This window comes from Ursus americanus, chromosome 20 (assembly GCF_024610735.1).
Source record: "Ursus americanus isolate L20-20 chromosome 20, mUrsAme1.1.p, whole genome shotgun sequence".
NCBI classification, from domain to species: domain Eukaryota; kingdom Metazoa; phylum Chordata; class Mammalia; order Carnivora; family Ursidae; genus Ursus; species Ursus americanus.
This window is the reverse complement of record NC_142146.1, coordinates 54,772,011-54,797,102: the sequence shown is the minus strand read 5'-3', so window position 1 is coordinate 54,797,102 and position 25,092 is coordinate 54,772,011. Positions and strand designations below refer to the sequence as shown.

At 37.4% G+C, this 25,092-nt stretch overlaps 1 long non-coding RNA gene across 11 annotated transcripts in view; it reads right to left on the bottom strand.

The window, feature by feature from the left end:
* Positions 1 to 19,267, bottom strand: part of LOC123801282 (uncharacterized) — a 925,199-nt gene extending 905,932 nt beyond the window's left edge. For 9 of the 11 annotated variants that reach the window (XR_015727934.1, XR_015727936.1, XR_015727940.1 and 6 more), the window contains exon 1: positions 175 to 19,223. This is a non-coding gene — a long non-coding RNA (uncharacterized LOC123801282). The other 2 variants (XR_015727939.1, XR_015727938.1) reach the window with 2 other exon arrangements.
* Between the last annotated feature and the right edge of the window lie 5,825 nt (positions 19,268 to 25,092).

The following is a 25,092-nucleotide window of genomic DNA, read 5'->3' as shown; positions in this document are numbered from 1 at the left end:
CATGCCAACATCACTACCCATTTTTAGCACATAAAGATTTTTTATCAACTCTGTTTGCATGGACCCGGATCTTTCCCTCCTCCCTCTCCCAGACTGTCTGCATGAGGGATGGGACCTGGTGAGTAAGAGCAAGGAGGCAAGAGGAAAAGCAGAATTTCGGAACGAACTTCTCACCTGGCTTGCTGAAATGGCTGCAGAGCAGACTCACAGGATGATGTCGAACCTTCGGTCTAATTTGTGAAAATGTGTGCAATTTCTTTCCTGTACGACACTACATACAAATCACCAGATTACAAATTAACCCTTTGTTAACCCTTTGTTTGTGATCCTTGTTGTAATGAGCAGTTTCTTGGGGACTTTCTCTTTCTGGAAAGTGGGAGGGAAAGGAGCAAGGCATCATCCTGCTCTTCATTTGTATTTTGGTCCCAAAATGTAAATACAATTGTCTATGTTACTTTTTTGTGGTAACTACCAAGATGAATATTTTAATTAGATAAGTTATATGAAAAGGAAGGAAAATTCTATGTCTAAGTGAAAAAACAACCCCCCTTAAAAATATATACGTTATTATAATATCATTAACTATATTCCCTATGGTGTACCTCTTACCCCCATGACTTATTCATTCCTTAACTGGAGCCTATATCTCCCTCTCCCCTTCATCCATTTTGCACATCGTCTCCACCTCCTGCCCTCTGCCAATTATCAGTTGGTTCTCTATTTATAGTTCTGATTCTGCTTTTCACTTATTCATTTTTTTAGATTCCGTATATGAGTGAAATCACATGGTATTTGTCTTCCTCTGACTGACGGATTTCACTTAGCATTATACCGTCTGGGTCCATCCATGTTGTCACAAATAACAGGATCTCATCCTTCTTATGGCCATGTAATATTCCATTACACATATATACCCCATCTTCCGTACCCATACATCTATCACGGACACTTAGGTTGCTTTCATAGCTTGACTATTGTAAATAATGCTATAATAAACAGAGGGATGCATAGAGCTTTTCAAATTAGTATTTTTATTTTCTTTGAGTAAATACCCAGCGGTGTTTACTGGAGTTATATGTTTTTTCTATTTTTAATTTTTTGAGGAACCTCCATACTCTTTTCCACAGTGGCTGCACAATTTTGCATTCCCACTAACAGTGCACAAGAGCTCCTTTTTTTCCACATCCTCGCCAACACTTGTTATTTCTTGTGTTTTTCATTTTAGCCATTCTGATAGGTGTGAGGTGATTTCTAATTGTGGTTTTAACTTGTATTTCCCTGATGATTAGTGATATTGAGCATCTTTTCATGTGTCTCTTGGCCAACAGATGATCCTTCTAAGGTATCATCAGAAGATCGATAGTAGCCTAACGCTGCCTCATAGCACCTGCGTCGTTCAACTCACTTTGTCTCATCGTGTAGGCATTTTGTTATCTCACATCATCACAAGAAGAGGGGTGAGTATAATACAATAATATATCTGGGGAGGGGGCACATTCACATAACTTTTATTAAGTACATTAATCATTCTATTTTATTATTAATTTCCTACTGTGCCTAACTTATGTATTAAATATTATCATAGGTACATATGCATAGGAAAAAACATAATGTAATAGGTTTCAGTACTACCCACAGTTTCAGGTATCCACTGAGGGTCTTGGAACATATCCCCCATGGATAAGGGGGGACTACTGAATTTATTCACCATCAGTTAGGAGGAGAGGAGGCTCCCTGCACAATTGAATACAAACCCCAACACTTTCCAGGAGAGTTGAAATTATAGGAGAGAAATTGGTTTTTCTTGGCTGAAACACTGCATACTGATTAGCAGCCCAAAGAGGCAAATTTATTCAAATCTACCTCCCTAAAACAAATGTCATCTTTCCCGGGGGAGTAAGATGGTGTGGAACTATATATAAGGTACACCTTCAAATTCCTTTTTCAGGAAAATTCCTCTACACACTCTTTCACATTAGCTGTATTTGAAGCCTGGATAAGAGCTGAACCTTATTTCAAAAGTGATGTCTAACGAATCCCTTGGGTCTCATCCTGATACCATGTTGTGTAATCCACACATACACTATGCAATTTATGTTGTACGGTCTCTTAATAGATGTCTAGTTGATGGCAAATTCATTTTGGTATTTTAATAACCAAGCTCATTTCTAGTACAAGACACACTGTTTTTTTTTTCTTCCCCTATGTTAAGCTTTTCATAAAGAAACTGACCTCCCCATACACTTACATACATATACACACAGGTACAAATCCCTTCTAAAAGGAAAAATTTGAATTTGGAAAGCACTTAAATAGAGCTAGCATCACCCATCTCAAATGGCTAAGAGAGAGCCAATTAGAGCTAGAATGGTGACTCTTGCAATATAAGAAGGCCTAAGAGTACAATGTTCCCAACACAATACTTGCAGGGTTATTATTTCACAAACGGCAGGGCTAAAGTCATGCCAACGGGGGAAATATCTTTTCAATATATTAAAGTAGAATAGTTTTTCTTGGGGGAAAAATGGATGAGAAACTGTGCTCTCTTCTTAGAAAGCTGGGAGAAAAAGTGAATGTGATGAAAACAACACTGTCACCTTTACCCATAGTACTAAGCCTACCGACACGCCAGCCTACCTTTGGAGTCATCGAAGCCTGTGCTATGGACTGCATGTATACACCCAAAATTCAGATTTTGAATTCCTAACCTCCAATGTGATCGTATTAGGAGATAGGACCTTTGGGAGGTGATTAGGCCATGAGGGTGGAGCCCTCATAATAGGATTAGTGCCCTTACAAGAAGAGACATGAGAGCTTGTTTCCATTCTCTGCTGTCTGCCATGTAGACACAACAAGATGGTGGCCATCTATAAGCCTGCAAGCAGACCTCACCAAACACCAGATCTGCTAGTGCCTTGATCTTGGACTTTTTAGCTTCCAGAAATGTGATAAGTAAATGTCTATTGTTTAAGTCACTCAGTCTATGGTATTTTTTATAGGGGCCTAAGCTGACTAAGGCAACCTGATTATAAAAGGATTATCAATCGCTTGCATTCAGAATCTACTAGAATGTTCAGAAAGAGACAGAGCCTTCTTCAGTGAGAAGAAAAACTTCTTGAGAGATGGCAGGGTACCAGATTTCATGGATCTGAAAACAGGGCTCCAGAGAAAGGAGGGAAAATTGAGGAGAGGGAAGTGAGAACTGAAAGACTATGCACAGGGCTTGTACTTCCGTAAAAGATTTACCTTCAGCATGCCTCCTTCTCATCATGCATCTCCATCAGTGTTATATAATTGGTTCTGAGGAAAACTAGGGAGTGCAGACATCAATTGGAAAGAAAAGCTGAAAATTTCTCATCTTATGAAGATTTTGTGAGTGAGAATTGGAAGGAATTTTCCCCACTGCAATTACTAAAGGCACCACCACAACAGCAGAGATCTCCAGTATCAGAAAGGATCCCTCCTGGAACACAGCCCCAGTAAGACAAGTCTGTCCAGATTGGAAGTTTCTAGGGATCAGAAATCGTGTGTATTCATTTTAGGGTACCATTTCCTACCCCAGGCAAGTGGTCCATAGATGCTTAAAAATTTGTTATTGAAGAATAAAAAAGAGTTGATTACTGTATATTAAATGCTGCCATCTCTACCTCTATATCCATCTTGTACATGCTCTGCAATATTTTCTCTAATTCTCCTGGATACATACAATCTCTCTCCTTAGAATGCCCATTGCACTCCATTATTTTGGTGGTAATTATCTTAATTAAGCTTGAAATAAAGACAACTGTTTATTTTATGCCCATTCTTTTCCCTACCCTACTCCATTCCTGACCCCATATACTGTAAGCTCATTGACTATCAGACACATCTTTCTGCCCATAGACCCTTCTATTACGGTACAGAGCAGAATGTGTTACCTACAGGGAGTTCAGATTTTCTTGATTTTATACACATGCAAAATTGTCTGCAGATTACTTTTTCTGCTTCCACTCCACATGACAGATTTATCCTTAAATAACATAGCAATATGCATTCCTGATTTTATTTTGTAAAACAAGTAATTACTATTATTATGCACGTTATATAGTTATAATATCACACATGTTTCTATTCCTTTTCACTAACAACTAAAATCTCTTCATTTATGAACATTTTTTTTTTCTGTTTTTGGAAGGATCTATTTTTTCCAGACTGTGATGGATGGATATGCTCATTTCATCTACTCACCTGATGTTACCCCTCAGATTGAACTGGATATACTCTGTGGGGATCCCGAGGATAAAGTCTGACTCACTAAATGACTAGTTAATCCACATCGGCCAGAACACTTCTCACTTCTCATTTGTAAAATGAGATTTAAAAACCTTTATCATTATTTATTAAGCATGCACTATACCCAGGGGACCTAATAAAAGAGACTGCACTCAAAGAGCTTAAAAATAAGATCCCCACGTGCAGTAAGGGAGCGCGGTGGGAACTCTCATCTGGGGTCATTCCATTTCGAGTGCTTTACATAATAAAAGGTTCCAATAGCATATGGGCTCAGATACACAATTTGTAAGAAGGCTAGCAAACGATTCCTAGGAGAGAGATTTCATCTTAGTGGCAGAGAAGTGCCAGGATTAGAGACCCCACAGCTAAAGCAGCCTAATAACAGAGGGAGAAAAGCAGAAAATACTAGAGGTTAATTCAGAGTAATAAAAGTTTTACAGGGAGAATAAGGCCTTTCCCTTTGCAGAAATATGAACAAGTTGTACACATCGTGAGAAATACTCTAAATACTTACTAATGTTTTCTATAAGATGGATCCATTTAGTTTATAATCATACTGAGTACAATAACCATCAACTCTTTATTCAGGTCACAAAATTCCACCCAAAACAAATCATGACCAGACTCCTAAACAGGCATACTATTTTTAAAAATCTTAATTTGTCTACTTTTCACTCCAGAAAAAGTGGCAGATCCTGTCTACCCTTAGATGCCTCATACTAAATCAAGTCAGAGAGTGTCAGCTTTATTTACAAAACTGATTCATCAAAAACTACCTCTTAGAATTGAGAATTCATTGTTATCTTTGGCCTTATTCCCTTTGTTTCCACTTATGTGAATGGAGTATTTCTTGTTTGTCTTGCTGTGGAATTAATTAAACCCAAGGTAATTGTTTTCATGTAATCAACACCAGTTGTCCAAGCACTAAATAATTCTAATAAGAAGCATCTATGGTGAAGTCAAAGTTTTTTAATGAACAACTCTTTTTTCAGTTTCCTTTTCAATTTATACTTAAAGAAGATCAATTATTTTTATTGTTCCACCTATTTGTTTCATAGTCATGGAACTTAGGCCTCAAGGGAACTTTGGAGATCATATAATCCAATTCATTCATTTTACAGGTAAGAAAAAGTAAGACGTTTAATAGCAGGGCCAGGTCTTGTGATCCCAGACCTGGTTTTTTATCCCTCTATTGCATTTCCTCCCTGCTCTGTAGTGTTCCTAAGGGGGAAATCTTAAGCTTTATTTCCAACTCCCTTTTGGAATGTAGCTTCCAAAGACAACTATGGAATAGAAGCCCCCATATAAATCATGTCTGAATGATTTGGAATGTGCCAATGGAGCTTCACAAAGAATGTTTACCTCTAAAATCCGTAGTTTATATTCAGTAGTTAGTGTTTCTTTGGGGGAAAAAAAATCCCTTACTGAGCAATTAATTAATCCTGATTATCAAAATCTAGTTCCCAAGCATTCGAAATTACACTTATCTAAGAAATTTAACTTAGGTAAATGATTTCCTGTTATTTCCTAAATGCATCTACATGTTTATAGAAAAAAAAATAATAAAGTTTCAGTTAAAACTCAGGAAAGCATGTGCTATTTGAAAAAGAGCTTCTGATGAAATGTTATTTTCTATTTTCTCAAATATAATTTGCAGCTGTGTATAAACAAACTTTCTAATTGCAATAAAAAGTCTAATTTTTTCATGTCTTCAAATATAATTCAGAGTATGAAGCAAACAGCTAAAGGAGATATATTTTTTTAAAGATTTTATTTATTTGAGAGAGAGAGCACAAGCAGCGGGGAGAGGCAGAAGGAGAGGGAGAAGCAGACTCCCCGCTGAGCAGGGATCCTGACATGGGGCTCAATCCCAGGACCCTGGGATCATGACCCGAGCCAAAGGCAGATGCTTAACCTACTGAGACACCTAGGCACCCCAAAGGAGGTATCTTTAAAAGGTGTAAAATTCTATTCTGTTCTTCTAATACTTTTCTCAAAATGAAGCATCCTGTGGGGCACCTGGGTGGTTAAGCATCTGACTCTTCGTTTCAGCTTGGGTGGTGACCTCAGGATCAATGATCTCAGGGTCAGGAGATTGAGCCCCAAGTCAGGCTCCACAGTCTGCTTAAGGTTCTCTTCTCCCTCTGTCCACCCACCCCCCAATGTGTGCTCACACTCTCTCTCTCTCGCTCTCAAATAAATCTTTTTTTTTTAATGAAGCATCTTGTGTCCAACTCAAGAATTAGCACTAACTTTCAAAAGGCATTGTTTCACTGTTCAGTAGTGAAACGGTGTTCTAGGAAGAAATAAAATCATCTGATAAGTATAATAAAAGTAAATTAGGATTAGCATCAAAAACTAAAAAAATGCTATACATGATAGAAATGTATTCTTGGGGAAAAAATAGAAATGTATTCTTGCTTATTTATGTTTTTCTTTGTTTTTGAGTTAAAATGAAAATAATTTCCATTATTAAATGTCATTTAAATAACAGACACATTTATTTCTTGAAAGAGTATTTCAGAATGACTAGCTTTGTGGTATATTTTATTGGTATACATTAAATATAATGAAGGGGTAGCAGAATATGACAACTTAAAATGTGCCATTTGGCCATTTTGAGCTGAAGGTAATTTAAAAAATGCAGATACAGGGGCGCCTGGGTGGCACAGCGGTTAAGCATCTGCCTTCGGCTCAGGGTGTGATCCTGGTGTTACGGGATCGAGCCCTACTTCAGGCTCTTCCGCTATGAGCCTGCTTCTTCCTCTCCCACTCCCCCTGCTTGTGTTCCCTCTCTCGCTGGCTGTCTCTATCTCTGTTGAATAAATAAATAAAATCTTTAAAAATAAATAAAAAATAAAATAAAATAAAATAAAATAAAATAAAATAAAATAAAATAAAATAAAAATGCAGATACAAAGAAAATGTTCCCTGCCCTTCCTCCATTTGCCTAAAAGCAGGACATGAAATTCATAAAGATGTCCCTTCCTCCCTCTCCACCAGGAGGACAAAAGTTAATAGCTGGAGACAACTCTAGATCCTTATCAGCCCAGAGACATCACGGAGGAACCTACGTAACAATCCTTATGAACTACCCCTTATACTCTGTTCCCCCACATATTTATCTTCACACAATTTGCCACTAGAGAAACTCAAGGTCCTTTTCCTTGTCTTACCACTTGTCTAGAAATGTATTGTTCTTTTTAAGGACGCTCCAGAAGCCCATTTTAACCAGCCCTTTGATGTACTCATTGCTGAGTACTCCTGCATGTATGTATGATGCACATGTTAATCCACTTCTATTTGGTTTTTTCTTGCTAATTTGTCTCTGTCACTCCAATTTACCGAGCCCCGGGTGGAGAACCTAAGATGGGTAAAGGAAAAAGAAAAAATTTTTCCTCCCCTACAATAAATTCATAAATACTTAAAAAACAATGCTAAAAACTTAGAGCTTAAGCCTTTGAGGTCAAAGTCCATGTTTGTCACGTTCACATTTCCAGGATCTGGTCCAGTAAGTACTTAATAAAACACACAGTAAGACTTAATAAAAATGTCTCTGTGGATTTGTAAGTACACATACTTTCTGTATTAGAATTCTTTATGATTAACAACAAAACACACGAGTCCAGTTTAAGCAGAAATGAGAATTATTAAATGACATTAGGTAACTTCCACAACTCTCATGAGAACTAGAAGGTCAGGCTTTAGGGCTTTGCAGCCAGAAACAACTCTCAAACGACAGAGCTGGGAGTATTCCAGGGAAGAACCCTCTGCCAGTGAAAGACGATATAAACACGGTGGCTTGCACTGCTGATATTGGGTGGCCCTCGTCCCTGAACTTGTACACCAAAAGTATCATCTCTTTCTTGCTATTTCTTAACAATGCAGTCATCAATCAACACACAGAGCTCACATTCTTCTTTCTAAACTTTTCCCCTAATGCAAGAATCACTAAGTACGTGATCTGCTTCCTAGGTGAGAGTATTACCACATATTTCCTTCCTGATTATAACAGATCACCAAGCTTTCAGCTTCTGTTTCCTGATCACCAATCAACTGACCATTAAACCAATACTACATAATTTATGGTTTTGTTATAGCCGTACCCCATTCTGGCTACCAATTTCAATACCAGTCAGGATGGATGACGTCAGGGCAATAACAGAGAGCCAAAAATAAGTCACCTAACCCCAGAATTCAATTCTCATCTTTACTATCTATCCAACTTGAATCAGTATGGAGAATCTGCCCATTACAATCCAGGGATCCAGGCTGATAGGAACCTGTTTGTACCATATTTTTTTGAATATTGTGAACCAGATAAAGATGAATATGGCAGATCACATGGGCAATGAAAGCATTCACCTGCATTTCATTGACCAAAGCCAGTCACATGATGATTCCTATAAGTCACATGATAACACCCAATTCAAAAAGAAGCAAGTAAGTGCAATTCTACTACTGCCTCGAGAGAAAATCAGACATATTTAGTATACAGCGTTTATGCCTGAACACCTTGATGAAGCAGGATTAATAATGTCAGGTATTTCTGAAATATTAAAAAACATGTTCTAAAGATTCTGCATGGATACAAAAAAGTGACACTTTCTTCTGTATCTAAAGTTGTTTCTTTCAAATATATACCATCAAGAGTTCTTAGAAAATAATGTTTCCATTTCTTAACTTAGTTTAAATTGAAGAATGAAAACTATATAGGATTTGATAAATCACATTTGATTAAATAATTTCAGGCTGTGGTAGATAAACTCAACTGTCCCCCAACAATCCCCATTTTCCTGTGCCCACACCTTTGTCTAATTCCCTTCTCTAGAGCATGAATGGGACCTGTAACTTGTTTCCAACTAATAGAACACGGCAAAGGAGATGGAGTGGTATATCTTTGATTATGCTATGTTATCTGTTTACCTAAGCAGACTGGAGTAAGACACTCTTCTGCAGGCATGTTTTGAAGTACCTGTAGAGAGGGCCACCTGGCAGGAAATTGTGGACACCCTTTGGGATCAGCCTTCAGCTAACAGCCAGTAAAAAGTTGAGACTCTCAGTCATATAACCATAAGGAAATGGATTCTGTCAACAAATTTAGTAAGCTTGGAAGCAGGCTCTTCCTCAATCAAACCTCTAAATGAAAATGCAGCCCAACTAATATCTTGATTGTAACCTTGTAAGACACCCAGCTAAGGTGTACCTAGAATTCTGCCCCCAAGGAAACCATGAGACAATAAATGTGTGTGTTGTTTAAAGCTGATAAATTTGTGAACATTTGTTACATAGCAATAGAAACTAATACACCTGCTTATTGCAATTCAACTTCACTACCCTTATTTATCTTTTGTATTTTTTATTCACTTTTTTATTTGAAACTTTTATTTTGATTAAACCCACAGAAAAGTTGCAAAAATGCCACAAGAAAATTCAATATATCCTAATTTATGATTACGAATCATAAATTCAATATATCCTAATTTATGATTACGAATCCTCCGGATTCATCAAATGTTTATATTTTGTTCATTTCCTTTATCATCCTCTTCTTCTCATATGTATGTGTGAGTGTGTGTGCTTATAAATTTTTTTCAGAGTCATTTGAGGGTAAGTTGGATAAATACTTCATCTTGAAACCTTTCTGTGTGTTTTTCCTTTAAAAATGTCATTTTCTTTCCCAGCAGTATAATTATGAAAAACAGGAAATTAACATTTAATTTTCTAATCCACAGTTGATATTCAAATATCATAAATTATATCAAGGAAGTGTTTTGTAGCCAGGTTTTTCTTTTCTTTTCTCAGCCCAATATTCACTTTGACTTGCGTCATATCACTATAATTTCCCTTATATTAGAATTGTTTCTTAGCTTATCTCTGGCATTCCCTGATCTGAGGTTTTGAAGCAATAAAGATCAATATTTTTTTGAGGTTTTCTCATTATCAAATTCAACATATGCATTTTGGGCAGGATTACCAAGAAGTGATGTGTCCTCATTGCATTATATTAGAAGCCGCTTGATGTTTGTATGTCTCAATACAGGTGACATTAATTTTGAAAACTAAATAAAGACAGTCTCTTCTTACCAAAATTAGCATTATACTACTTTTAATGGGTCTGCAATTTGTAGGAGAATCTTTTAAATAATGTACATTTCCTGTTCATTATAAAATTTCACCTACTAGTTTTAATACCTATTGATGATATCCTAACTCCAAAATCCTTGTATATTAATTTGTCTGATGACATTCTATTATAAGGAAGAGCTTTTTCTGTTCCTTATATATCTCATTATAGATTCATGGGTTATTATTTTATTCAGCAAAAAATACATTACTATCATTTTGAGAAGTCTATTTTGTCCCAGTGGGGGGCCCCTTCAAGTTGCCTCTTGTGTTCTTTTAACAAGTCCTCATTGTCTAAACACTTCCTTACTTTCTAGCATAACGAGATATCTCAGAGTTATCTTGTTCTTTCCCCACATTGGCTCTAGATATCAACCAATTCTCCAAAGGGCACTGGTTTCCGTTAGAGAATAGTATTTAGTAACCAAGACCTGGGCACTAGGTGTGCTCATTGCTGCTGGAGTAACACTGTTTCTAAGCCTCCTCAGTGTGCAAAGCTAGAGAAGATAGAAAATCTATGTATATGTACACACGAAAACACACACACTCACACATACGATGAGTTCACTGTAATACCTCCAAATTGAGTTCAACACCCATAGGGTATATTCTAGTCTATCTTTCCATATTTGTAACTCCCATCTCCAACATTTAGAAACCCATTCCCATTAACCTCAATATGTTTACTCATTTTGTCAAGCATACAACAGACTAAAAATAACGCCAGAACCTTTAACTCATACCGCTGTGGCAAGCAAACCTACTATTAGAATTGGGGTTTTTTTGGAGAAACAGGGTAAAATTTACATTCAGTAAAATGCACAAATGTTAAGTATAGAGACCGATGAATTTTGACAAATACATATACCCACTAATCCACACTCCTGTCAAGATATAAAATATATTCACAATTCCAGAAAGTTCACTGAAGCCCTTTCTCAGTCAATCCCCCTACTTTTTTTTAAATCATGGATTCATTTTGCCTGTTCTAGAACTTCAAATAAATTTAATTACATAGTAAATAGGTAGGCCTTTGTTTACAGCTTCTTTCACTCAGCAAAATGCCTGTGAAATTTATTCATACTTTCATATATATTCGTAGCTTCCTCCTTCTTATTGCAGAATAATATGCCATTGTATGAATATGTCACATTTTGGTTACCTGTTCTCCTGTTGATGAATATGGAGGCTGTTTCTGGTATTAGAGTATAATGAACGATATGCTATGAACATCCTTCTACAAGACTTTTTGTGAATATGTTTTTATTTCTCTTGAGAAAATATCTAGGAGTGTAATTTCTTAGTCATGGGACTCCTATTTATTTAACCTCATAAGAAACTGCCCAGCCTTTTTGCAGAAGGTCACTTTAGAAGTATACAATTTACACTCCCATCTCCTAGCAGTTCCATCTGTTTATGTACTTGACAACAGTTTTTCTTCGCCTTTTTAACTGTAGCCATTCTGATAGGTTTGTAGTGTCGCTTCACTTTCATTTTTATTTGTGCTGTTCTAATGTCTGATGATACTGAGCTCTTCTTCGTGTGTTCATTAATGATTTGTATATCTTCCTTTGTGAAGTATCTATTCAAGTCTTTTGCCCATTTTTGCCATTGGATTTTTTTTATTGAACCATAGGATATGGCTCAGATATAGGTTCTGCAAATATTTTCTCCAAATTTGTGATTTGTCTATTGATTTCTCTAGCGGGTGTTTGATAAGCAGTTTACTTTTATTTTGATGAAGTCTAACTTATCAATCTTTTCCCTATGGTTATGACTTTCCGCATTTTTATTTAATTTTGCTGGAAAATATGCAGGGTTTTTTTTAGCTATCTTAAATTATTTTCTAAACAAGAAAGAGTATTAATGATTTTAATAACATATTTATAATTTAAAATTATTGTACTCAATTACCTTACTTTTCTTTACACTTTGTCTAATCCAGTAATTCCTTTTTTTTTTTTTTCTTTTAAGAGAGGCAGGGAAGGGGGAGAGGAGCAGAGGCAGAGGGAAAAAGAGAATCTTAAGCAGGCTCCATGCCCAGCTCAAAACCCAACGCAGGGCTCAATCTCACAACCCTGAGGTCATGACCTGAGCTGAAATTAAGAGTTGGACCCTTAACCAACTGAGCCACCCAGGTATCCTTAATTCAGTAGTTCTCAGTAAAAGGCTATTTTGACCTTCAGAGAATATTTGGCAATGTCTGGAGACATTTCATTTGTCACCACTGGTGGAAAGGAGTGCTATTAGCATTTAGTGGGTAGAGGCCAGAGATGCTGCTAAACATCCTGCAATGCACAGGACAGTCCCCTACAGCAAAAAAATTATGTATCTCAAAATGTTGATAGCGCAAAAGTTGAGAAAGATGTGTCTAATCTGAATGGGATAGAGGAAGGATGGGAAGAGAGCTGGAACACTACAGATAGCTTGGTTTTATTAACTTCTAACTGAGATGATTAAATGTTTGAACCAATAAAAAGTAAATAATAACATGACTCAGATGCAAGTGCTTAGGTTGAACTGAAGTGATTGGCCTTTCTTTGGTCAAGGAAATCTAAGCCAATGCTTTCCATGGCTAGAAAAACAAAAATGAGAGCAGAAATGCCTCTTATAGAAGGAGTCACATTAGTAAAGGGTTACTGCTCAAGCTAAATTAAAACAAATCAGTGACATTTTTCTCTCCATTATGTGCACAAATCTCCCATAAAAATCAATGAAAGCCACATCTGTATAACAGAGATCAGAATGCAGCTAATTCTGGCTCTAACTTGCTATCCCTTCCAGGGCTCATAAACCCCACAATAGTTGCTCAGGAACAGGAGGACCATGTGATGGATAAAGCAGCTCAAGCCAAATCCTGGATGAATCATCCAGATCATTCTGTTCTCTGGTTTATTAGGCAGCTGAGAAATCTTAAGGTTCTGGGGGTAATCACAATTGGAGCAGAACTCTAGGGAATCATCTCAAATCAAAGGAAGAGTCACTGCGCTTATAAACAGTTTGTTTCTTTCAATTACCAATGTGGCCTATATTTACTATAGACATTTTTAAAATATAGAACCTATGATGTTATCATCCAGAACCTATTACTTATTACCTCTTTGGCAAATCATCCTTTAGTTGAAATTTATCTATGTACTTCTTCTTTACCTACTCGAGATTTAACTTTATATACAATTTTGTACCCTGGGTCATTCACAAAGCATTTTCCCATGTGATTAAGAAAATTTTGATTATTTTGATGTGTACCCAAATAGTCACCAGGTTTTATAATTTTTTCTTACCAATTATTTATTTCTTGTTGCACATCTAGATTGCTTCTGATTTTTAATTATTCCACATAATGCAATGAAAACTATCTTTATGCAGATATACTTCTCTGCATCTTGTATTATCTTCACAGTATATAATTTCCAAAGTATAATTATAGGACATAATTTATATCATTTTAATACTCTTTTTATATATTGCCAATTTTTTTCTGAAAAACATTGTATTAATTTACTTTCCCCAGAGCAGCATATCCTCCCCTCACCTCTCTATCAACCCAGCAGATTTTTAACTCTAGTAATTATATCAGGTACTGTGATACTTTCTTTTTCATCTTCTCTCTCAGTGAGAGGTGGCAAAAGAAGGGATCCCAGCAGGTAAAACTCTTCGGATTAATTTACCCTTGAGTTGATAATAATACATGATGTTTTGCTGTCAAATGTCATAAGAGGAAACAAAGAATTCTAACAGCCTAGAAAATACTGAACTGAAATTATAATAACCTTACCTCCTTAGGTAAGAGAAGTTTAGGCTTCACGTGATTAAAAAAGATCTCCAAGTACATCTACATATATAAAGTCAAATATAATAATTGTTTTTTAAAAAAATCAATCTTTATGTGTGTAGAGGTAAATGCAACAAATCACCATTACTATTATTATTTCCTGCAACTCTGCTATGGGGAAATGATCCAACTTTAACTACAATTAGTGTGCAGAGTTCAGCTATGTCAATGAGAGCCAGAATGGATGTTGAAAACTAAGAAATGATCAAGGTGATGGCCTGGGGCTGAGTATTTTCATCTGGGAAGCATCAATTCCAGGAAGAAAAATCATTTTGATTACTGTTCTTTTTTCCGCATTCCCTACATTTGACAGCATTACACTGGCCTTGGGAAGTAGAAAATGGACAGGAGACTAGGAAAAGAAAAGCAAGATTGAAAGAAGAAAGTTGGACTTCACAAAGACAAAAAAAAAGTATCAACATAGAACGCTGAGACAAAGAAAAAACCTTCCACGTAGCACAGAAAACTGAAGATCAGGTTTTTCTTGACTAGTGTCTTATAATCTTAAATTCATCTTGTGATCTTCAGACCCATCCTGTGGGCAGGGGCCATATCTCAAACTTCTTTTTTAGATCATAGTAAAAACCTCAGTACTTTATTCATGATAGATATTCATCAATTTTTTTCTCTTGAGTTAAAAATTATCTAGTAATTCACAAAATATTCGTTGCATGCCTACTCTGTCTGTAGCACTATTCTAAGCAGACACTGGAAAGAGTGCTAACCAAAGCAAGATCTTTGCCCTCATAGATCTCAGAGTTCACTGTAAGCTTAAAACTTGATTGACAAAAGCAAGAAGCTCTTTTGCCAATTTCATTTTTTAAATAGTGCATTATTTTTTAATTTTGGTATTACATTAAAATATTATTTACCTTGATCACTGAAGGGTTTTGGTGCCCAATGCCAGTGCTTTACTCATCTTACCCTTGTCCCAGCACTGGTGAGTTATATCTTTGAAAAGTTGACAAGGCAATTACTAATTTTTTTCATTGCTGTTGAAAATTCCTTGGGGATGATGTGTCAAAGATATCCATTTGTCTGGGCTACAAAGCTACAACAGCAGCAGCAATAGCAGCTACTCATCATTGAACAACTCTTCAGTTTAAGAAAATGTATTCAACAACAAATATTTATTGAGTACCTACTCTGTGCCAGGTAATATTCTAGAACTGACAATAAGAGGCGAGTCTATTGATAGAATTCCTGCCAACACCGTGTTTGCAGTCTAGTTAGAGTCAAGGGCAAGAAATCGTAAGGTAACATCAGATACTAATAAGTGCTCTAAAGAAAACAAAGCAGCGTAATTAGCTTGTAAACTAAGGGGAGGAGAGGCATTATAGTTGGAATGTTGACTCCAAGGAGATAACAATTAAGATGAAATCTGAATGAGGGGAAAGAGCAAAACGTTAAATTATCTGAAGAAAATCATTCCAGGCAGAGAGAATAGCAAGTAGAAAAACATTGAGGTATGAAAAACTGTTGTTTTCTCAAAAACTAAAAAGACCTGTGTATCTGGAGTCTGGAAGAAGGGAGGAAAGAAGAATAGTTCAAGTGAAGAGGTTGGAGACCAAATCATGTGAGATACTATAGGCTATGTGAGAAGCTTATTTTTCTTTTTAATTTCAGGGACATCACTGGAGTGTTCCAACTTGACTTAATTTAATAAGACTGCTGTAAAAAAGTTTGAATTGGAAAAGAATAGAAGCTGGTTGGAGATGTTGAGGAATCCAGCAGGGAGAGGACTGCAACTTACACTATACCTTAGCTATGAGAATGGAGGTAAGGGGACAAATTCTGGTTAGATGTTGGAGGAGAAACTAATCAGCCTTTCTCCTGGGTTGGATCTCAGCTCCACAACTTATAGAACAAGTTCACACAACCTCTTTATATCTCAGTTTTCTCATCTGTAAGATGAAGATAATAACTGTGCCTATTTCATAAAATTGAGTCCTTAGAAGAGGACTCAGTACATACTAAAGTGCTCAATAAATCTTAGTTATTGCTATTTTCATCATTCAAACATGGAAAAAGAGAGGAATTAAAAATGGCTTTTAGGTCTTGTCTGAGCAAATGGGTAGACTAAGTTGCTTTTGAGATGGGAAAAGCTGGAAAGACGCAGGTCTAGGCAAGAAGAAATACAGAGTTCTTCTTTGGACTTGTTCACTTGAAATGCCTATGAATAATCCAAATGGAGATACACGTCTGGAACTCAAAAAAAGATCAATGCTACACATATGAATTTGGGAGTTATCAGCATACAGATGTATTTAAGGCCAGAGAACAAGAACAGATCACTTAAGGGGATAGTGTAGACAGAAGGGGGGGGAGGCCAAGTGTTGAGTCCTTGAGAATGCCAAATTTAGAGCTAATGAAGAAATCTGAGCCAACAAAATAAACTTGGAGGAAGAGTCAGGGAGACATAAGGAAGCAAGGAGTGTGTGGCATTGTGGAAACCAGAGAAGGATCCTAGAGTTTTATCCCACATGCATTACTTTATAATGAATGGTTATACTTTTCTAATAAAATAAAAGTTAAAAGTATAGAACCAATTTCAACTTTTCTGTAACAATGCTCCATACCAATTTTAAAACCTTGCAGTGAAAAAGTTCAGGAAATACTTTGTAATTTGGTTTGGGATATATACACTTTCCTAGCTTAGGAAGAAATCCTCAGAACAATTTCCCCAGAACTCTATAATTCACTGGAGTAGAAGATAATGGATGCAATAAATAGAAATTATCATATAAATGCCAACTCCTATTACTATATATGAAATATATTCCCCATATGACTACAAAGATATGAAAAAACTATATATAACTTTATCATTCAGTTTAGAAAGATCAATACAAGAGATTGGTAGTATTTTTATTGAAATCTAGTTTCCATGTGATTGTTAGATAATGGAAAGCATTTTGGAGGAATGCGTATTACAGAAAAATGAAAAAAAAATAAACTCTTACCTGGCAAGTGTTATACAAAGGAAAACAGACTCAAAATCACATTGAGAGCATGGACAACCACCTTTACCTCTAGTCTAGTGGGACCTTCTACAAGCAATAGGCATAGGAGTTCTTGTTAAGTTAGTGATAAATATTGAGGAGGAAGAATTCTATCTGCCTTTCAAGATCCTTCTAGCTGAACGAAGAATCAAATTGACATGAGACAGATCAACAGGAGATAATCAAATTTAATAACCTACATACGGGGAATCCACACAGACATGGAAATTCCTAAGATAGTCAGGCAACATGAGGTTTATATGAGCCAAGGATAGGAGTAGGGGTCTGAAGGCACAAAGGGGTAGAAAGTCATTAGCAGGAAGATGAGGGGAGATGTTTGGAAAACAAAGGTTGCCCTATGATGTTGATAGATATCTTAGGTAAAGGGGAATCTTTGTTAATAGATCTCCTCCTGGAACAAGCAGGCAGTTGAGGAGGAGGCAAAGAGCTTTTCCTGAATCTGCTGCGTTTTGATTATTTTCAACTCAAAATAATGTACAAGTCAAAGTGGCCTATCCTGGGGTTGCCTGCCCTAGGTCCCTACAACATCATAGATTAAGCAAGGCAAAAACTTTAGTTTCCAAAAAAATCTGTTATTGCACTTCTTAGTTTTCATGGTTTTAAAAAAGCACTTTTTATAATCACATCTTTGGTTTGTACAGCATCATTTTCCCAGAGTCAAATTATTCCATGTTTATTTATACCTTGCTTTGTTCAAAACACACACAAACTGAGGTTGTTTAATATTGCATAAAACACAAAAGAAAAAATTAATTGAGAGATGAGTCAAAGGAATTTAAGGGGAGAAAATGGCAATTCAACTAGAAAACTGGAGTGCAGAAATCTCAACCATTTTGTCATGCATAGGCCTAAATAGGGGCATAAATTTGGGTTTACGTTTACAAACCATAACAACAAAGGAAAAACAAAAAGATAAGATTCAGTTTTGATTAAAAACAAACAAAAGATAGGTACAGCTTTGCCTGAGATCAAAGCTTCAAGGAAATTTCTATTATAAGTCCTTAAATTTCACATATATTATTTCCTTTATTCTCACAAAAATCTTTCTAAAACAGGCTTTAATCTCAGTAACTATCACTTTAATTGACTATGTATTTTTTAGTCTGTATCTAGATATTTTTAACATCTTCATATCTTGGAGTAAACTTTGACTACTTTCTCTACCTTATCTTTCCACATGCCATCAATCTCAAATTTTGTTGATTTTTCTTCCTAAAAATTCTCCAAATTCTTTTAATTTTTCCCTCTCTCCATTGTCCCCACTAATTCCAAATGAATATTCTCACACCTGGACTCCATGGCAACCTTGTAACAGATACATTCTACTGTCCATTTTAAAATGCCATTCCATTCTTTAAAACTTCTTCAATTTTGCCCATTATCTTAAGATGAAATCCAGACCCCTTAACATAGTTTATAAATCCTTCATGACTGGGCCTTACCTATTTTTCTAGAATATATCTCTTATTCCTTCCAACTACCATTTTCTCTCTCAATGATATTATAAATTTTGGGGTCTTGCAATGCACCAAGCTCTCCCATTTCATGTTTGACCTTTGCACTGGTCCCTCTAGTTAGAAGAAAGATCTCACTTTCACCTGACTAACTTCTCAGTATTTAGGATGAAGGATATCTTTTCAGAATGTCTACTTTGACTCACCTCTCCACAGACAGATGTTTCAGTATAGCATATTGTACAATACAATGGACTTTCTCCTGTCACAGACTTTATCATTTTTTATTTAATCACTGACAGCATCTAAATTTTTGTGTCCTCCCCATAAATTCTTATGTTAAAAAGCTAATGACTAAGATGATGGCATTAAGAGGTCAGGCCTTTCAGAGGCAATTAGGTCATGAGGACAGAGCCCCTATGAATGGGATTAGTGTCTTTATAAAAGAGGTTCCAGAGAGCTCTCTCCCTCCATGTGCCATGTGATAATACAAGAAATTCGTGAATTGAAAGAGGGACCTCACCTGAGCAGGCTGGTACCCTGATCTCAAATTCTCCAGGACTGTGAGAAAAAAGTTTCTGCTGTTTATAAACTAATCAGTCTGGTATTTTGTTAAACAGTAGCCCAAATGAACTAGGACAATCTCTTTACTTATTACCAAATTGTGTGTCTCACTGACTACCCTGTACTCAAGTTTTATTTTTTCAAGGTTTGGTCCTTAGGTTATATCTAGGATGCTTGTTTTAAAATGCAGATTCCTGGTTACTAATGTAGGGATAATCCATCCCAAAATGGGCCACTTTGGCATGAATAGTATTTTGAGTTAAAAATAATCAAACCCCAGCAGATTCAGGAAAAGCTCTTTGCCTCCTCCTCAACTGCCTGCTTGTTCCAGGAAGAGATCTATTAACAGAGATTCCTCTTTACCTAAGATATCTACCAACATCATAGGGCAACCTTTGTTTTCCAAACATCTCCCCTCAACTTCCTGTTAATGATTTTTTACCCCTTTGTGCCTTCAGACCCCCTACTCCTATCCTTGGTTCATATAAACCTCATGTTGCCTGACTATCTTAGGAATATCCATGTCTGTGTGGATTCCCCATATGTATGCTATGAAATTTGATTATCTCCTGTTGATCTGTCTCATGTCAATTTGATTCTTAGTTCAGCTAGAGGGATCTTGAAAGGGAGAGAATTTTTCCTCCCCAATGCTAACCTTAGACATGAATCAGAATCTCTGAGAATGGAATACGAAAATATGCTATTTTAACAAACAACCCAGACTAGCCCTATCTGATAGAAATATAATGTGGGCCAAAAATATAAGCACCCAATATAATCCTAAGTTTTCTAGTAGCCACATTTAAAAAGATAAAAAGAAATATGGTGAGGATCTGACAGGGAAAGATGATGGAGTAGGAGGATCCTAAGCTCACTTTGTCCTGTGGCTATAACCAGATAACAGCCACATCAGTGCAACAAACCCAGAAAATGAACTAAAGACTGGCAGAACTGACTCTACATAGTTAATCATTAAGAGGAGGCCACATCAAAAATGGTAGGAAGGACAGAGTCCTGATTGGGAACTTAACTAACCTATGAGACTAACCATAAATGGGAGGGACACCATAAGCATGAACAAGGGAGAAGAACTGACCCCACACAAAGTACTCCAGGCACAAGACACCTGGGAATATGTGTCCCCATAACATTTGGTTTGGAAAACTGGAGGGTCATAACATTGTGAGCTTTTACAATCAGTGGGGCATAATACCTGGAACTTTAAAAATCAGCAGCCTTAGCTCTCTCAGACAGCCAGAAGGTGTAGGAAACTGAGTCCCTACCCTTAAAGGGCCAGCATAACAAACAACCTCTTGGAGATACAGGATAGAAGCAGCAGTTTGAAAAGTGTCTACTGCACACCCCACCAACACATTTTCCTGTGGACTGCCCCATCCAACCCTCCCCACTCACCAGGACTGCCTCCAAATCATCTCCTGATCTGTCACATTCTACAAGCACCCCAAAAGTGGCTGGCACCACTCCAAAGTGACTTTTGCCCTGGGGAGCAGCAAAGATAACCATACATACCAGTTCTACTGCAACCTGAGCCGTGGGCTGGGGGTAGACATCTGATCTGACTGACAGCCCTACCCATCAAGAAAAACCTCAAAAGGGGCAACACAAGTAGAGAACCCTGCAGATTGGGGTCACTGCAACTCCAACAGACAGACTGGAGGCAGACACCTGATCTGACTGCAGGCCATACCTACCAATGAAAGCCACTCAGGGGACAGCACAAAGAGAGTCACCACAGTCCTGGCAAATGGGCTGAGGACATCGGACCCAACTATAAGCCCAAGGTGGCCCCAGACTGACCCGTTAACAATACAGAGACTAAACCCTGTCCACAACAGGCAAAGAGGGCCATTGTAGCTCACTGGACTGAAGGCAAATGCAACTCAACCACAACAGTAGAGCACACACAATACACATAGGAGATACCCCTGGAGTGCCTGGTTCTGGTGAATAGGAGACATTATACTACAGGACACCACAGGACCTCTTCCTCCTAAGGTCACCACTTTCAAGAGCAGGAGAGATAGTTGACTTTCCTAACACATAGAAACAGACACAGAGAGACAGACAAAATGAAGAGAGAGAGGACTATTTCCTAAATGAAAGAACAATAATATGACAGCAAAACAGCTAAATGAAACAAATAAGCAATATGCCTGATAGAGAATTCAAAGTAATGGTCATAAAGATACTTGCTGGACTTGAGAAAAGAGTGGAGGATATCAAGGAGACATTCAACAAAGAGAGAAAAATTTTAAAACAACCAATCAGAGATGAAGAATTGAATAACTGAAATTAAAAATAGACTAGAAGAACAAATCCATGGGCTGGAAGACACAGTAATTGAAAGCAACCAAGATGAGCGGGAGAAAAAAAGGAAGAAAAAGAATAAAAAATGAAAATAAGTTAAGAGAACTCTGTGACATCATCAAGCATAGTAACATTTGCTTTATAGGGATCCCAGAAGGAGAACTTGCAACCAAGAATATTCTAACCAGCAAGGCTATTATTCAGACAGAAGGAGAGAGAGAGTTTTCCAGTCAAACAAAAGTTAAAAGATTTCATCACAACTAAACCAGCTTACAAGAATTCTTTGAGTGAAAAGAAAAGGCTACAATAAGGAGTAAGGTAATTAGGAACGGAAAAAAAAATGCACAGATACATACGAACATAATAAAAGTTGTATATGAATCACTTACAAAACCAGTACAGAGGTTAAAGCACAAAAGCAGTAAAAATTGACTACATCTATAAAAATCAGTTGGGAATTCCCAAAATAAAAGGATGGAAAGTATGACATCATTTATACAAAAAGGAGTAAAAGGTTAGTGTTTTTTAGAATGGATTCAAACTTAAGCAACCAGCAACTTAATATAGACAGCTATATGCATGAGATGTTACATATAAATCTAATGGCAACTACAAAGCAAAACCATGTAACAGATATGCAAAAATTAAGGAGAAAGGAATCCAAGCATATCACTAAAGAAAGTCATCAAACCACAAGGGAAGAGAACAAGAAAAGAAAGGAACAGAGAAGAAATACAAAAACAACCATAAAACAAGTAACAACATGGCAATAAGTACATACCTATCAATAATCACTTTGAATATAAATGTACTAAATGCTATAATCAAAAGACATAGGGTGAATGAATGGATAAAAAGCAAGACCCACCTATATGCTGCTTACAATAAACCCATGTCTGTTCTAAAGACACATGCAAGTTGAAAGTGAAGGGATTTATCATGCAAATAGAAGTGAAAAGATAGCTGTGATAGCAATACTTACATCAAACAAAATAGACTTTAAAACAAGGACTATAAAAAGAGACAAACAAGGATATTTTATAATCATAAAGGGACCAATTAACAAGAAGTTATAATAACTGTAAATATTTGTGCACCCAACACGGGGGCACTCGAATTCAAAAAAACAACTGTTATCAGACATAAAGAAAGAAATTGATAATAATACAATAATAGTAGGGGATTTTAACTCTCCACTTACATCATGGATAGATCTTCTAGACAGAAAATCAACAAGGAAAAAATGAATGACACTTTGGACCAGATGGATCTAACAAATATATTCAAAACATTTCATCCAAAAATAACAGAAAACACATTCTTTTCAAGCGTTCATGTAGATCACATGTTAGGCCACAAAACAAATCTCAATAAATTCAAAAAAGATTGAAATTATATCATGCATCTTTTCCAACCACAATGGTATAAAACTAGAAATCAATCACAAGGAAAAAACCTGAAAACAACACAAGTACATGGAGGTTAAATAACATACTACTAAATAATGAATGGGTCAACAAAGAAATCAAACAGGAAATCAAAAAATACATGGACAAAAATTAAAAGAAAACACAATGGCCCAAAATCTTTCAGATGCAACAAAAGCTGTTTTAAGAGGGAAGTTTATAGCAATACAGCCTTACCCCAAGAAGCAAGAAAAATCTCAAATAAACAACCTAACCTGATACTTAAAGAAGCTAGAAAAAGAAAAGCAAACAAAGCCCAAAGCCAGTAGATGGAAGAAAATAATAGAGAATAGAGCAGAAATAAATTAAATAAAAAACAAAAAAAGGCAATAGACCATATCAATAAAACCAGGAGCTGGTTCTTGGAAAAGATCAACAAAATTGATAAACCTCAGCCAGACTAAACAAAGACAGAGACAGAGACAGAGAGAGGACACACACACAAAAATAAAGTCAGAAAAGAAAGGGGGGGGTCCCTGGGTGGCTCAGTAAGTTAAGTGCCTGCCTTCTGCTCAGGTCATGGTTTTAGGGTCCTGGAATCAAGCAAGCCCTGCATCAGGCTCCCTGCTCAGCAGAGAGCCTGCTTCTCCCTCTCCTCTGCCCCTCACATCTGTTTGTACTTGTGTTCTCTCTCTCACTCTATCTCTATCACAAATTTAAATAAATAAAATCTCTTAAAAAAAAAAGAGGAGAAATAACAACTGACCTCATAGAAATATAAAAGATTATAAGAGAATATTATGAAAAATTAAAAGGCAACAACTTGCACAATCTAGAAAAAAATGGATTAATTCCTAGAAACATATAACCTTTCAAAACTGAATCAGGAAGAAATAGAAATTTTGAATAGACCAATTACTAGCAACGAAATTGAATCAATAATCAAAAAAACTCCCAACAAACAAAAGTACAGGACCAGACAGCTTCACAGGTGAATTGTACCAAATATTTAAAAGAGTTAGTACCTGAGGAGGACTTAAGATGGCGGAGGAGTAGGGGTCGCCTTTTTCAGCCGGTCCCGAGTCGAGTTGGATAGGTACCAGACCAGCCTGATCATCCACGGAATCAGCCTGAGACGCAGGAAGATACATCTCGATCTCCACAAATGAACATCTCCAGCGCTGAGTATTGAGGTATAAAGCGGGGAGCCGTGAAACCCGCACAGATATTGGAAGATAAACGGAAGGGGGAGGGAGCCGCCGCGTTCGGGCGCCGGGAAGCGGTAGCCACCTGCACGGGGGAGAGCGGGCGGGGCTCGCGGACGGCACCCGCAAAACAGCAGACTGAGACCGTGAGCCGGGAGCGCGCGCCACCAGTCTGAGCCCCGGAGCTCCGGAGTGCACGCGAACCACACTGAAACGGAGCTCTGGAGCGGAGCACGCACAGGGCGTGCTGGCGGTTGGCTGGCGGTGTTAGAAACACAAAGGACAGAGACGCGCTGGCCCTGGAAGTGAGGGCTGGGACGCCGGGTGTGGGGCGCACATCCCGGGACGCTGCAGGGTTTAGCAGCACCAACAGAAACAGAGTTAAAGTGGCCAGAGGGGCCCAGTGGAAAATGGTCCGCAATCCCTCTGTTCTGAGACAGAGGCTGGGATTTGGCTACTGCTGCTCTGACTCTCAGAGGAATCACAGCAAACCACCAGGGAAAGCCACCAGAGAACAAAAGCCTGGAAAAACCGGCTCGCAGTGTGCCCATCCCCATCCCCCCTCGCAGGGGACAAGGAGACTCTACCCAAACAGGGTTGCCTGAGTATCGGCATGGCAGGCCCCTCCCCCAGAAGGCAGGCTGAAAAATCAAGAAGCCCACATGTGTAAGGTCCCTATAAAGCAAGTGCACACTGCCTGGGTCCTGGTCAATAATTTGGGCTCTGAACAACCCCGCCATCTCTCCTCATCAGAATGACGAGAAGGAGAAATCACCCCCTGCCCCCAGCAAGGAAAAGACAATGAGTCTGTGGCCTCTGCCACAGAACTAATGGATATGGATATAACCAAATTGTCAGAAATGGAGTTCAGAGTAACAA